A 13,820-nucleotide genomic window follows, 5' to 3' on the forward strand; every position below is an offset into this window, starting at 1 on the left:
TGTGTGTTGCAAGCAATTGATTCGGTCAAGACTAATAGTATTCTAATTCTCATTTAAAAAATAGCAATCTAATTTTCACTTCCAGAACCACAAGAAAAATTGTTGTTCCCAGGATCTATAAATCCCAAACTTTAGTTCATTTGCAAACATCTTGAAGTGGCAAAAAATACAAGCGAACACACCCTATTAGCAATTGGCCAACTCGTCCAGCCATGGTCGCCGATCGTTCAGCCATGGTCGCCGATCCAGTAAGGTTACAAGCAGACGGGAGTGGAGAGAAAACGTTTTTCCAGCCCAGCCCACTATTGTTTGCAGGCCCGCTTTTGTACAGGGAAAAATTAGCAAACAAGGAAACGACTCCGGACGTAGCAAACGAGCAAACGAACGCATCGTGGCCCGATCGAAGGAGCGACGTTCACGTGCCTGGTGCGAAGTACACGCACGGACAACGGATCCAAATTTAATAGTAAAGATAAGTGTTCAAGTTCAAATATGAAACATTGCAATGGGATAGGGATGAAGAATCATCAAGAGAAAGGTCACCATCAACAATGCAATGTTCATCACCACTCACCATACCATTACCTTGTGTCTTACCACACATTGGTGAAGTGGAAGGAGTGCGATCATCCTCAATGGTCTTGGACCCACCATATGTATCTCGAAGCTTTGTCCAAAACTCATGAGCACTCCGGAAAGGCGCGATGGAGGAAATCACTACATGACTCACAACATGGCAAAGCACTTTAGTAGCTTGAGCATCTAGATAAGAGTTTTTCTTCTCCTCAAAAGTTGGATTTTGTGGATCCTTAGGAGGAGAAAAACCCATATCAAGAATTTTCTCCACATGTGGGTGCATGCCCCTAAAATAATCAAGCATGTAGAATTTCCAAGCATCATAATTAGTGCCATCAAATGTAAAGGTGGAAATGTGCACTAATCCTCTAGCCGACGTCATACTCTCTAGGCGGTGAAGCCCAACAAGATAAGAGAGCCCTAGCTCTGATACCAATTGAATGTACTAGGACGTCGCCTAGAGGGGGGGTGAATAGGCGGTGTATAAAAACTTCTACTTGAGAGCTAAACAAGGCGGAATAAAACTACACATGTGTTTACTAGTTTAGCTCAAAGCATATCAACAAGGGGTTTTCCTAAGAGCACCAACAACCTATGCTAGCATGATGAGCAACAAGGTGATAACAAGATCGGCATAGCATCAAGCATGATAGATATCACAATGTAAAGCGCATAGGTAAAGGAGCTTGGGTTGAGAAGTAACTAGTGCACGAGGAGACGACGATGTATCCAGAAGTTCACACCCAAGGGTGCTACGTCTCCGTTGGAGCGGTGTGGAGGCACGAGGCATGATGGCGTGTATTTCACACGTTCGTTGGGCAACCCCAAGAGGAAGGTATGATGCGCACAGCAGCAAGTTTTCCCTCAGAAAGAAACCAAGGTTTATCGAACCAGGAGGAGCCAAGAAGCACGTTGAAGGTTGATGGCGGCGGGATGTAGTGCGGCGCAACACCGGAGATTCCGGCGCCAACGTGGAACCTGCACAACACAACCAAGCTACTTTGCCCCAACGAAACGGTGAGGTTGTCAATCTCACCGGCTTGCTGTAACAAAGGATTAACCGTATTGTGTGGAAGATGATTGTTTGCGAGAGAAAACAGTAGAAACAAGTATTGCAGTAGATTGTATTTCGAGTAAAGAGAATTGGACCGGGGTCCACGAGTTCACTAGAGGTGTCTCTCCCATAAGACGAACGAGCATGTTGGGTGAACAAATTACGGTTGGGCAATTGACAAATAAAGAGAGCATGACAATGCACATACATATCATGATGAGTATAGTGAGATTTAATTGGGCATTACGACAAAGTACATAGACCGCCATCCAATCGCATCTATGCCTAAAAAGTCCACCTTCGAGGTTATCATCCGAACCCCTCCGAGTATTAAGTTGCAAGCAACGGACAATTGCATTAAGTATGGTGCGTAATGTAATCAACAACTACATCCTTAGACATAGCATCAATGTTTTATCCCTAGTGGCAACAGACACAACACAACCTTAGAACTTTCTCATCCTCTGTCCCGGTGTCAATGCGAGCATGAACCCACTATCGAGCATAAGTACTCCCTCTTGGAGTTAAAAGCATCTACTTGGCCAGAGCATCTACTAATAACGGAGAGCATGCAAGATCATAAACAACACATAAGCATAACTTTGATAATCAACATAACAAGTATTCTCTATTCATCGGATCCCAACAAACGCAACATATAGAATTACATATAGATGATCTTGATCATGATAGGCAGCTCACAAGATCCGACAATGATAGCACAATGGGGAGAAGACAACCATCTAGCTACTGCTATGGACCCATAGTCCAGGGGTAGACTACTCACTCATCACTCCGGAGGCGACCATGGCGGTGTAGAGTCCTCCCGGGAGATGATTCCCCTCTCCCGGCGGGGTGCCGGAGAGCGATCTCCGGGATCCCCCGAGATGGGATCGGCGGCGACGGCGTCTCGATGTGTTTCCGTATCGTGGCTCTCGGTGCGGGGGTTTCGTCACGGAGGCTATTTGTAGGCGGAAGGGCAAGTCAAGAGGCGGCACGGGGGCCCACACCACGGGCCGGCGCGGCCAAGGGGGGGCCGCGCCGCCCTAGGGTTTGGCTCCCCTGTGGCCCCTCTTCGTCTCTCCTTCGGACTTCCGGAAGCTTCGTGAGAAAATAGGCCTCCGGGCTTTTATTTCGTCCAATTCCGAGAATATTTCTTTACTAGGATTTCGAAACCAAAACAGCAGAAACGACAAGCTGGCACTTCGGCATCTTGTTAATAGGTTAGTTCCAGAAAATGCACGAATATGACATAAAGTGTGCATAAAACATGTAGATAACATCAATAATGTGGCATGGAACACAAGAAATTATCGATACGTTGGAGACGTATCAGCATCCCCAAGCTTAGTTATGCTCGTCCCGAGCGAGGTAAAACGATAACAAAGATAATTTACGGAGTGACATGCCATCATAATCTTGATCATACTATTTGTAAAGCATATGTAGAGAATGCAGCGATCAAAACAATGTGTATGACATGAGTAAACAAGTGAATCATAAAGCAAAGACTTTTCATGAATAGCACTTCAAGACAAGCATCAATAAGTCTTGCATAAGAGTTAACTCATAAAGCAATAATTCGAAGTAAAGGTATTGAAGCAACACAAAAGAAGATTAAGTTTCAGCGAGTTGCTTTCAACTTGTAACATGTATATCTCATGGATATTGTCAACATAGAGTAATATAATAAGTGCAATAAGCAAGTATGTAAGAATCAATGCACGGTTCACACAAGTGTTTGCTTCTTGAGGTGGAGAGAAATAGGTGAAGCTGACTCAACATAAAAGTAAAGAGAATGGTCCTCATAGAGGAAAAGCATCGATTGCTATATTTGTGCTAGAGCTTTGATTTTGAAAACATGAAACAATTTTGTCAACGGTAGTAATAAAGCATATGCATCATGTAAATTATATCTTATAAGTTGCAAGCCTCATGCATAGTGTACTAATAGTGCTCGCACCTTGTCCTAATTAGCTTGGACTACCCGGATTATCACCGCAATACATATGCTTTAACCAAGTATCACAAAGGGGTACCTCTATGCCGCTTGTACAAAGGTCTAAGGAGAAAGCTCGCATTTGGATTTCTCGCTTTTGATTATTCTCAACTTAGACATCCATACCGGGACAACATAGACAACGAGATAATGGACTCCTCTTTTAATGCTTTAAGCATTCAACAACAATTAATTCTTTTCTCATTAGAGATTTGAGGATGTTTGTCCAAAACTGAAACTTCCACCATGGAACATGGCTTTAGTTAGCGGCCCAATGTTCTTCTCTCACAATATGCATGCTCAAACCATTCAACTCAGTGTAGATCGCCCTTACTTCAGACAAGACGAACATGCATAGCAACTCACATGAAATTCAACAATGAGTTGATGGCGTTCCCCGGTAAACATGGTTATCGCACAACAAGCAACTTAATAAGAGATAAAGTGCATAATTACATATTCAATACCACAATAGTTTTTAAGCTATTTGTCCCATGAGCTATATATTGCAAAGGTGAATGATGGAATTTTAAAGGTAGCACTCAAGCAATTTACTTTGGAATGGCTGGAAAATACCATGTAGTAGGTAGGTATGGTGGACACAAATGGCATAGTGGTTGGCTCAAGTATTTTGGATGCATGAGAAGTATTCCCTCTCGATACAAGGTTTAGGCTAGCAAGGTTGTTTGAGGCAAACACAAGGATGAACTAGTACAGCAAAACTCACATAAAAGACATATTGAAAGCATTATAATACTCTATACCGTCTTCCTTGTTGTTCAAACTCAATACTAGAAATTATCTAGACCTTAGAGAAACCAAATATGCAAACCAAATTTTAGCATGCTCTATGTATTTCTTCATTAATGGGTGCAAAGCATATGATGCAAGAGCTTAAACATGAGCACAACAATTGCCAAGTATCACATTACCCAAAACATTTATAACAATTACTACATGTATCATTTTCCAATTCCAACCATATAACAATTTAACGAAGGAGAAACTTCGCCATGAATACTATGAGTAGAAACCAAGGACATATTTGTCCATATGCTACAGCGGAGTGTGTATCTCTCCCATAAAGTGAATGCTAGGATCCATTTTATTCAAACAAAACAAAAACAAAAACAAACCGACGCTCCAAGAAAAAGCACATAAGATGTGGCCGAATAAAAATGTAGTTTCGGGGGAGGAACCCGATAATTTGTTGATGAAGAAGGGGATGCCTTGGGCATCCCCAAGCTTAGACGCTTGAGTCTTCTTGATATATGCAGGGGTGAACCACCGGGTGCATCCCCAAGCTTAGAGCTTTCACTCTCCTTGATCATGTTGCATCATACTCCTCTCTTGATCCTTGAAAACTTCCTCCACACCAAACTCGAAACAACTCATTAGAGGGTTAGTGCACAATATAAATTGACATATTCAGAGGTGACACACTCATTCTTAACACTTCTGGACATTGCATAATGCTACTGGACATTAGTGGATCAAAGAAATTCATCCAACATAGCGAAAGAGGCAATGCGAAATAAAAGGCAGAATCTGTCAAAACAGAACAGTTCGTATTGACGAATTTTAAAATGGCACCAGACTTGCTCAAATGAAAATGCTCAAATTGAATGAAAGTTGCGTACATATCTGAGGATCATGCACGTAAATTGGCATAATTTTCTGAGCTTCCTGCAGGGCAGTGGGCTCAGATTCGTGACAGCAAAGAAATCTGGAACTGCGCAGTAATCCAAATCTAGTACTTACTTTTCTATCAACGGCTTAACTTGGCACAACAAAACTCAAAACTAAGATAAGGAGAGGTTGCTACAGTAGTAAACAACTTCCAAGACACAAAATAAAAACAAAGTACTGTAGGTAAAAACATGGGTTGTCTCCCATAAGCGCTTTTCTTTAACGCCTTTCGGCTAGGCGCGGAAAGTGTGTATCAAGTATTATCGAAAGGTGGTGCATTCTCAGCGAGGTGTGGAGTTTTCTCAACTAGGCATATTATATTAGATACATAAGTTTTAGCATCTTCATTAGTCTTAGGTGTGCTACTCTCATCAAACAAATTTTCTGGAACAAGCCAAGCATAATTATTTTCTAGTGCATCATTCATAGCTAGGAGCTTGCATGGTATTGGTGCTTTGATCTCCTCTCCATCATCAATATTATTAGTGTATCTTATTCTATCCATATCCATCTTTTCAAGGAGACTAGCAAAATTAGTAGGAGAACCAAGCATATTGAATTTAGCAAACACCTTTCTAGCTTCTCTTGCTAGACCACCAAATTCTCTAAGAAGGGTTTCTAAAACAAAATCTTTCTTTTCCCCTTCTTCCATATCACCAAGCGTGAAAAACATGTGTTGGATTATAGGATTAAGATTAACAAATTTAGTTTCCAACAAGCGAACTAAATGCGCGAGCAGCAATTTCATAAGTAGGCGCAAGATCTATCAAGTGTCTATCTTCAAAATTTTCAATGGTACTAACATGGTTGAAGAATTCTTCTATATTATTTCTCCCGACTATAGACCCACGTCCTACCGGTATGTTCTTTGTAGTAAAATTAAAAGGAAACATGATGAAATAAGTAAAGTGAATGCGGGTAAACTAATTTTTTTGTGTTTTTGATATAGCAAACAAGATAGCAAATAAAGTAAAACTAGCAACTAATTTTTTTGTATTTTGATTTAGTGCAGCAAACAAAGTAGTAAATAAAATAAAGCAAGACAAAAACAAAGTAAAGAGATTGAGAAGTGGAGACTCCCCTTGCGGCGTGTCTTGATCTCCCCGACAACGGCGCCGAGAAAAAGAGCTTGATGGCGTGTATTTCACACGTTCGTTGGGCAACCCCAAGAGGAAGGTATGATGCGCACAGCGGCAAGTTTTCCCTCGAAAGAAACCAAGGTTTATCGAACCAGGAGGAGCCAAGAAGCACGTTGAAGGTTGATGGCGGCGGGATGTAGTGCGGCGCAACACCGGAGATTCCGGCGCCAACGTGGAACCTGCACAACACAACCAAGCTACTTTGCCCCAACGAAACGAGTGAGGTTGTCAATCTCACCGGCTTGCTGTAACAAAGGATTAACCGTATTGTGTGGAAGATGATTGTTTGCGAGAGAAAACGGTAGAAACAAGTATTGCGGTAGATTGTATTTCGATAAAGAGAATTGGACCGGGGTCCACGAGTTCACTAGAGGTGTCTCTCCCATAAGACGAACGGCATGTTGGGTGAACAAATTACGGTTGGGCAATTGACAAATAAAGAGAGCATGACAATGCACATACATATCATGATGAGTATAGTGAGATTTAATTGGGCATTACGACAAAGTACATAGACCGCCATCCAACCGCATCTATGCCTAAAAAGTCCACCTTCGAGTTATCATCCGAACCCCCTCCAGTATTAAGTTGCAAGCAACGAGACAATTGCATTAAGTATGGTGCGTAATGTAATCAACAACTACATCCTTAGACATAGCATCAATGTTTTATCCCTAGTGGCAACAAGCACAACACAACCTTAGAACTTTCATCACATCGTCCCAGGTGTCAATGCGGGCATGAACCCACTATCGAGCATAAGTACTCCCTCTTGGAGTTAAAAGCATCTACTTGGCCGGAGCATCTACTAATAACGGAGAGCATGCAAGATCATAAACAACACATAAGCATAACTTTGATAATCAACATAACAAGTATTCTCTATTCATCGGATCCCAACAAACGCAACATATAGAATTACATATAGATGATCTTGATCATGATAGGCAGCTCACAAGATCCAGACAATGATAGCACAATGGGGACAAGACAACCATCTAGCTACTGCTATGGACCCATAGTCTAGGGGTAGACTACTCACTCATCACTCCGGAGGCGACCATGGCGGTGTAGAGTCCTCCGGGAGATGATTCCCCTCTCCGGCGAGGTGCCGGAGGCGATCTCCGGGATCCCCCGAGATGGGATCGGCGGCGACGGCGTCTCGGTAATGTTTTCCGTATCGTGGCTCTCGGTGCTGGGGGTTTCGTCACGGAGGCTATTTGTAGGCGGAAGGGCAAGTCAAGAGGCGGCACGGGGGCCCACACCACGGGCCGGCGCGGCCAAGGGGGCCGCGCCGCCCTAGGGTTTGGCTCCCCTGTGGCCCCTCTTCGTCTCTCCTTCGGACTTCTGGAAGCTTCGTGAGAAAATAGGCCTCTGGGCTTTTATTTCGTCCAATTCCGAGAATATTTCTTTACTAGGATTTACTGAAACCAAAAACAGCAGAAAACGAGCAAGCGGCACTTCGGCATCTTGTTAATAGGTTAGTTCCAGAAAATGCACGAATATGACATAAAGTGTGCATAAAACATGTAGATAACATCAATAATGTGGCATGGAACACAAGAAATTATCGATACGTTGGAGACGTATCAAGGCACTCCAATGAGCCACTAGGGCCACCGTATTCTCCTCGAGCCTTTCCTCCAAAGGGGGAAAGCCTCGATCCACTAAGGGACCCTTGATGGTGGTCACCGAACCCGTACAAGCTTGGGCAAACTCCCAAGTATCAAGCTTGAGGCAACTCCACAACACGGAGGCTCTCAAGTACAATGCCACAAGAGGCTACAACACGCCACACCGGAAACAAAAGCCACCAAGACACCAACGCGCCACAACCGGCTCCAAAACCACAAAGGCTACCATACTCCACAAAGGCAACAACGCCACAAATTCCACTACGCCACAAAGACGACAAGGCCACAACGGCTAGAACACCACAAAGGCAACAAGGCCACTAAGGCAACAACACCACTAAGGTCAACATGCCCTCTACGAGATCGAAACCACGGAGAGAATCCAAACCGATGCACCTAATGTAATGGCTAAGAACACCACTAAGATGCCCAAGTTCTTCTCTCCCAAATTCCAACAAAGCTACAAAAGCTATTGGGGGAATAAGGGAGGAAGAACAAATATGTGGAGAAACACCAAATAACTCCAAGATCAAGATCTAGCAAGATCCCCTCACTTGGAGAGGGATTCAATTGGTGAAGCTCTAGATCTAGATCTCCCCTCTCCTTTCCCCCAAAAATATGCAAGAAATAGTGGGGGGATCAAGAGGAGGAAGAAACAATTCAAGGTCAACAATGGAGGAGAGAGAATGGAGTGGAAGAAGTAGTTGGATCGGAGGTGGAAGAGAGGTATAAATAGGGGGGGCCAAAATATAGCTGTTGGAGGCAGAAAAATGGTCAGATTCACGCCCGAGGGATACTACCGCTTGTCAAAGCGGTACTACCGTTCGCGCGCGAACTGTGCAGAAAACAGGCGAAAAACGACCCAAAGCGGTACCACAAGCGGTACTACCGCTCGAGCGGTACTACTGGGTCGGTACCGGTGCAATACCGGACCGGATCCAGGGGCTCACAGAAACCAAACCGGTACCTGACCGGTACTACCGCCCTTCCTTCTTTTTCTTTAAACTGCGATACGAAAACGGCAATATCTTGAGCTAGGAAACTCCGATTGAGGTGAAACCAATTTTTCCGGAAAGAGGACGACGAGAGCTACCACTACACAGGTGAAAACATGCAAAAGAGTGAGTGATGATTTTCTCATGGTCATAGAGGTGTAACCTCTCTATATGTTATATCGGGAAAATCATCACCCTTGCACATGCAACATGCAATGCATCCGGAATCTGTTTCCGATGAGTTAGAGCTTGTCACGAGAATGAACACAAGCTCTAACTCATCTCATGGATAAGAACCAAGAAGAACTAAGAAACACGATGCAATTCATGCAAGGTTTGAGCTCTCTCCGATAATGCTACCTACTATCCTATCTAGCACAAACCTTAACCTTGCGTGTTTCTCTCGAGTCGGCAAACTCCGTCTTCATCCTCTTCAACCTTGTATATGCCACCATCTTCTCCATATTCAATGCACGCCACCGTCTTCATCCATCTTCTACGCCGTCTTCATCTCTCTCCATCTTCAACACCGTCTTCATCTCTCTTCGACACCGTCTTCATCATTGTACTCCATCTTCTCCATCTTACAACCTTGAGACCAACACATGGCTATGGACACGACCTAAGATAGAATCTCAATGCAACCGTTAGTCCATAGGGATTGTCATCAATTACCAAAACCACACATGAGGGCTCCATGTTCACTAACGGCGTACACCAATACGATTAGTGCTTCTGGCCCCTATTTTGAATACACGCTGCTATTTCTCCGTATTGTACACCAATAGCATACTTACACATGCAGTACAAAATGCATACACACATGATACGAAATACATACACACATGATATGATTATACCAGTACCAAACCATTATTTGAACTCAAATATCAGAACAACCGAAGTCAATCCCAAGCTACTTAATTAGTAGGGTGATGATTCCTCTCTCCGGCAGGGTGCCGGAGGCGATCTTCAGAACCCCCCCGAGATAGGGTTGACGGCGGCGGCGTCTCAGTAACTTTTCTCGTATCGTGGCTCTCGGTACTAGGGTTTTCGCGACTAAAGGATTATATAGGCGAAGGGGCAGAGTCGGGGGATGCCCGAGGGGCCCACCCCATATGGTGGCGCGGCCAGGGGTGGGGCCGCGCCCCCCTATGGTGTGGCCGCCTCGTGGCCCCTCTTCGTCTCCTCTTCGGTGTTCTGGAAGGCTCCGTGGAAAATAAGACCGTGGGCTTTTGTTTCGTCCAATTCCGAGAATATTTCCCGTGTAGGATTTCTGAAACCAAAAACAGCAGAAAACAGGAACTGGCGCTTCGGCATCTTGTTAATAGATTAGTGCCGGAAAATGCATAAAAATGATATAAAGTGTATATAAAACATGTGAGTATTGTAATAAAACTAGCATGGAACATAAGAAATTATAGATACGTTTGAGACGTATCAGTCTACAGTTATTACGCATACCGATGTTCTTCTTGTCCTTTAGTTAGGAATTTCATACCTATCTTGTGGGTCTAGGTCAAGCAATGGGTTTCGGAACACCGAACAACCAAAAATATCAAAGTATATCAAAACCCGTGTTACAGAGGTGTTCCAAGTTAAGAAATCCAGAAACGTTGGAAAGGAAAATTTCAAGGTTAGATATTTGAGACGCTGTCCATTTTGTTGTGCTTAATGGTGATCATTGCTCTGCAGTCTTTGACAATATCGTGTTGGAGTATTATATTTTTGCTAAAACTTTAATATCTTGAATGCGTGATGCTTTACTTAATAATGACAAGGCTCCCAAGTCTGTTGTTGTTGTAGCAACTTCACAGTCTGAATCTGTATCATCTATATTCCCACGGTAATTGTTTGACTATAGACATAGTATCATATTTTATATCATTTTCATGCTATTATTGGATTTTTTTGCAAGCCATGGCGACTCTGCTAAAATTGACTCTTCTGCTCCATCACCTGTGGAGGCTGCTAAGCCAGGCTTTATGAAATCTAAGAAATGCACCGAGAGTGCTCTACGAAATGTATCTGAGCTTCACGTTGGTTATGAGAAGCAGGCTGGATCTAACAAATTTGACATGGTAAGGAGCATCTACCTATTGCACTGCAGTATATGACCCCATGCACTAATCTCTCTAGTGCCTTGTGATAGGAAAAAGTGATGAAAGGGTTTGGAGCTCGTGATGCTTCTGGAGCTCCAAATGCCCCTCATTTACAAGTTGGTGATGTTCCTTTGAAGTCTTCAGAGGCGTGCCCTTCTAGGATCACAGTACCAAGAAAAATAAATCCTTTGGATATCACCTTGAAGACTACTCTACGGTTTGTTTCATCATCTTATGTGAAGTGGTGGGTGGGCATTACCTTCTCTTGTATTTCTGTCTTATCTTCAAAAAAAAAAATTGTCTAGAAAATGCACTCTCCCCCAATGAATTCCACATGTCTCTTAGCTGAACCGGTGACATATCTCAATTGGCGCCCTAAAAATTAGATATGGAAATGGTCATGTGTCTATTAGTCTCCTAAGATTTTTTAATGCAACCTGCAAGAAAATTTCGACTTATTTTGATTTACTATTAGTGTCTGTATGTGCCAGTGCTCAGAGCCATGTTACATAGCACAACATTTTCAACATATGGTCACTAGGGAAAGAACTTCAGAATTACTTACAAGTTGAATCTTATTGCATTTGTTCTCTTTTGTTAGATTTTCTACCTTAGAGACCCTAAGTATAATAATAACTCTATCTTGTAACAGGTGTCACAATTTAAGTTCAAGTTTATTTAGGGGCAGTATTGCTGGACCCATTGCTCAGAGTTATCGTGGTAGGTCTCAAAATTCACGACGCACAAGGCCTGAGAGCAACAAGGAACTCTTTTTCTCAAGGGCACTCAAATCATGGGTATATCCACAATCCCTGTTACCTTCTTCCACCGTATCTGTTATGCTCTCATCTACTGGACGAGGAGGTAATCACTACACCTGCACTATCATGTATTTTAAGATAAACTATCCTTGATATATCTCTTTAGACGTTTCCCCTTATGGCATGTAGAAAGAGAGTTCCTTGACAAAAGGTATCAGGCCTGGGAAGATTCGTTTTAGAATCTTTTCTACATGCTCCAGAACAATATGTTGAATATATTTTATGGTATCTTCTTGCTCCTCCGACCTCAATGATCTAGTTACTTGATGTCATCTATATGTGAAATAGAACTGTTTTCATTTTTTACATGCACAATATTGGTGTAGTTTTATTATAAAAACAATGTATGCAAAAAATATATTTAACAATGGGGAGATGCATTTTTGGCACTATATAATAGGTATTTCTCTCTACCTATCACTTTGTTAACCTAATGCCACATTTGTCTCAAGGTTCTACTTTCATATTCCTTGGAATTATGGAATTTTAAGGTTCTCCTAGACTGCTACTCCATGGCCAACCCTTCTTCATTGTACTGAACATCTCCTTTTTTGTTCGAGTTTATAAAGCACAATTTGTTGCTCTATTTATTCGTGGAAACTGTTCGGAGAAGCAGTCCTGAAATGCCTACTTATCACAATCTACCCGTGGCATACAATCACTATTACAGAAACTTGTAGGTTCTTTATCTACCTTACTGTTATTTTCACATTTCTTTTGTAGTCAGTATATGCCTACATATTAAGATCCCCTATTTCTTTTGTACACCAACCATTATGTCATTATATTATTGTTACGGATTTGGTACTGGTACTTTAATCAAGTAGATCAACTTCTTGGTTGGCAACGCTGTTCCGGATTTCTTCATTTTCAATTTTGAGGACCTAAAACATTTTCCACATGCAGATAAAACATTAATATTTTGTGACTTAACCATTGTTACAGCTGTTTCCCCATAGTGAAAGCAACATCTTTTCGGTGGTTGTAAATTAAAAATTTCAGATAGGATAATATGATTATGTGACTGCATTTATGTATGGCGTTTGCTTTTCTATGCCTCTTTGCAACACTGAAGTGGAGGAGGATACTGAGGATGACCTGATCGAATTTTCGAAAATCCAAACACTCAATCTGGGCCAGGTTCCATTTGCTTCATCAACCTTTCCTTTATCTGCTTTAGTCAGGCGGCAGAGTACTGACTGATGAAGATTATTCTATTGAACATGCAGACACTTCATATAGATGCTTTATCTGAGGCGGACAACACCACACAGTCGCTCCGATGTGTGCCAAGTACTGTCCATGAAAAAAATAAACTTGAAGAAATAATCATTCTCTACCAATTAGCTCATAAAGTTGAGGTACGATGATGTGAGTCGATCATGTCCCTCAACCCCAATTAGCTACTTGCGGACCATTAATTTACCTAGCAGTGTTCAACTGACCTCAAATTTGGCACAAGCTAGGGTGCACAGTCTCATGAAAAATGATGTTTTCATGGTGCCCTACTAGTTTGGTTTAAAATTTTCAAAAAAAATCATGTAAGAAGGTTATAGATACATAGAGTCACATGCCAGGTGCTATGACTGCAGCTCTGCTCTCCAAAAGGATTCATGTCATCTGTACTTAGACCAAACCTTAAGTTCCTTGCGTCTTCTACAAAGTACAAGAAGTTTCTATCAATTTTTCTCCACTTCGACCCATTAGCAGGATGTCTTAACATTGCATCTTTCTTACGGTCTTCTTTGTGCCATCGAACAACCTGGCGTGCTCTTTATTTCTGAACAAACGTTTCAGCCATGGTATTATAG

The 13,820-nt window shown here is 42.4% G+C and overlaps 1 pseudogene; it reads left to right on the top strand.

The window, feature by feature from the left end:
- The first annotated feature begins 212 nt into the window (after positions 1 to 212).
- On the top strand, positions 213 to 13,379 carry LOC124671004 (annotated as a pseudogene).
- The last annotated feature ends 441 nt before the right edge of the window (positions 13,380 to 13,820 follow it).

Source organism: Lolium rigidum, chromosome 7 (assembly GCF_022539505.1).
Source record: "Lolium rigidum isolate FL_2022 chromosome 7, APGP_CSIRO_Lrig_0.1, whole genome shotgun sequence".
Taxonomy (NCBI): Eukaryota; Viridiplantae; Streptophyta; class Magnoliopsida; order Poales; family Poaceae; genus Lolium; species Lolium rigidum.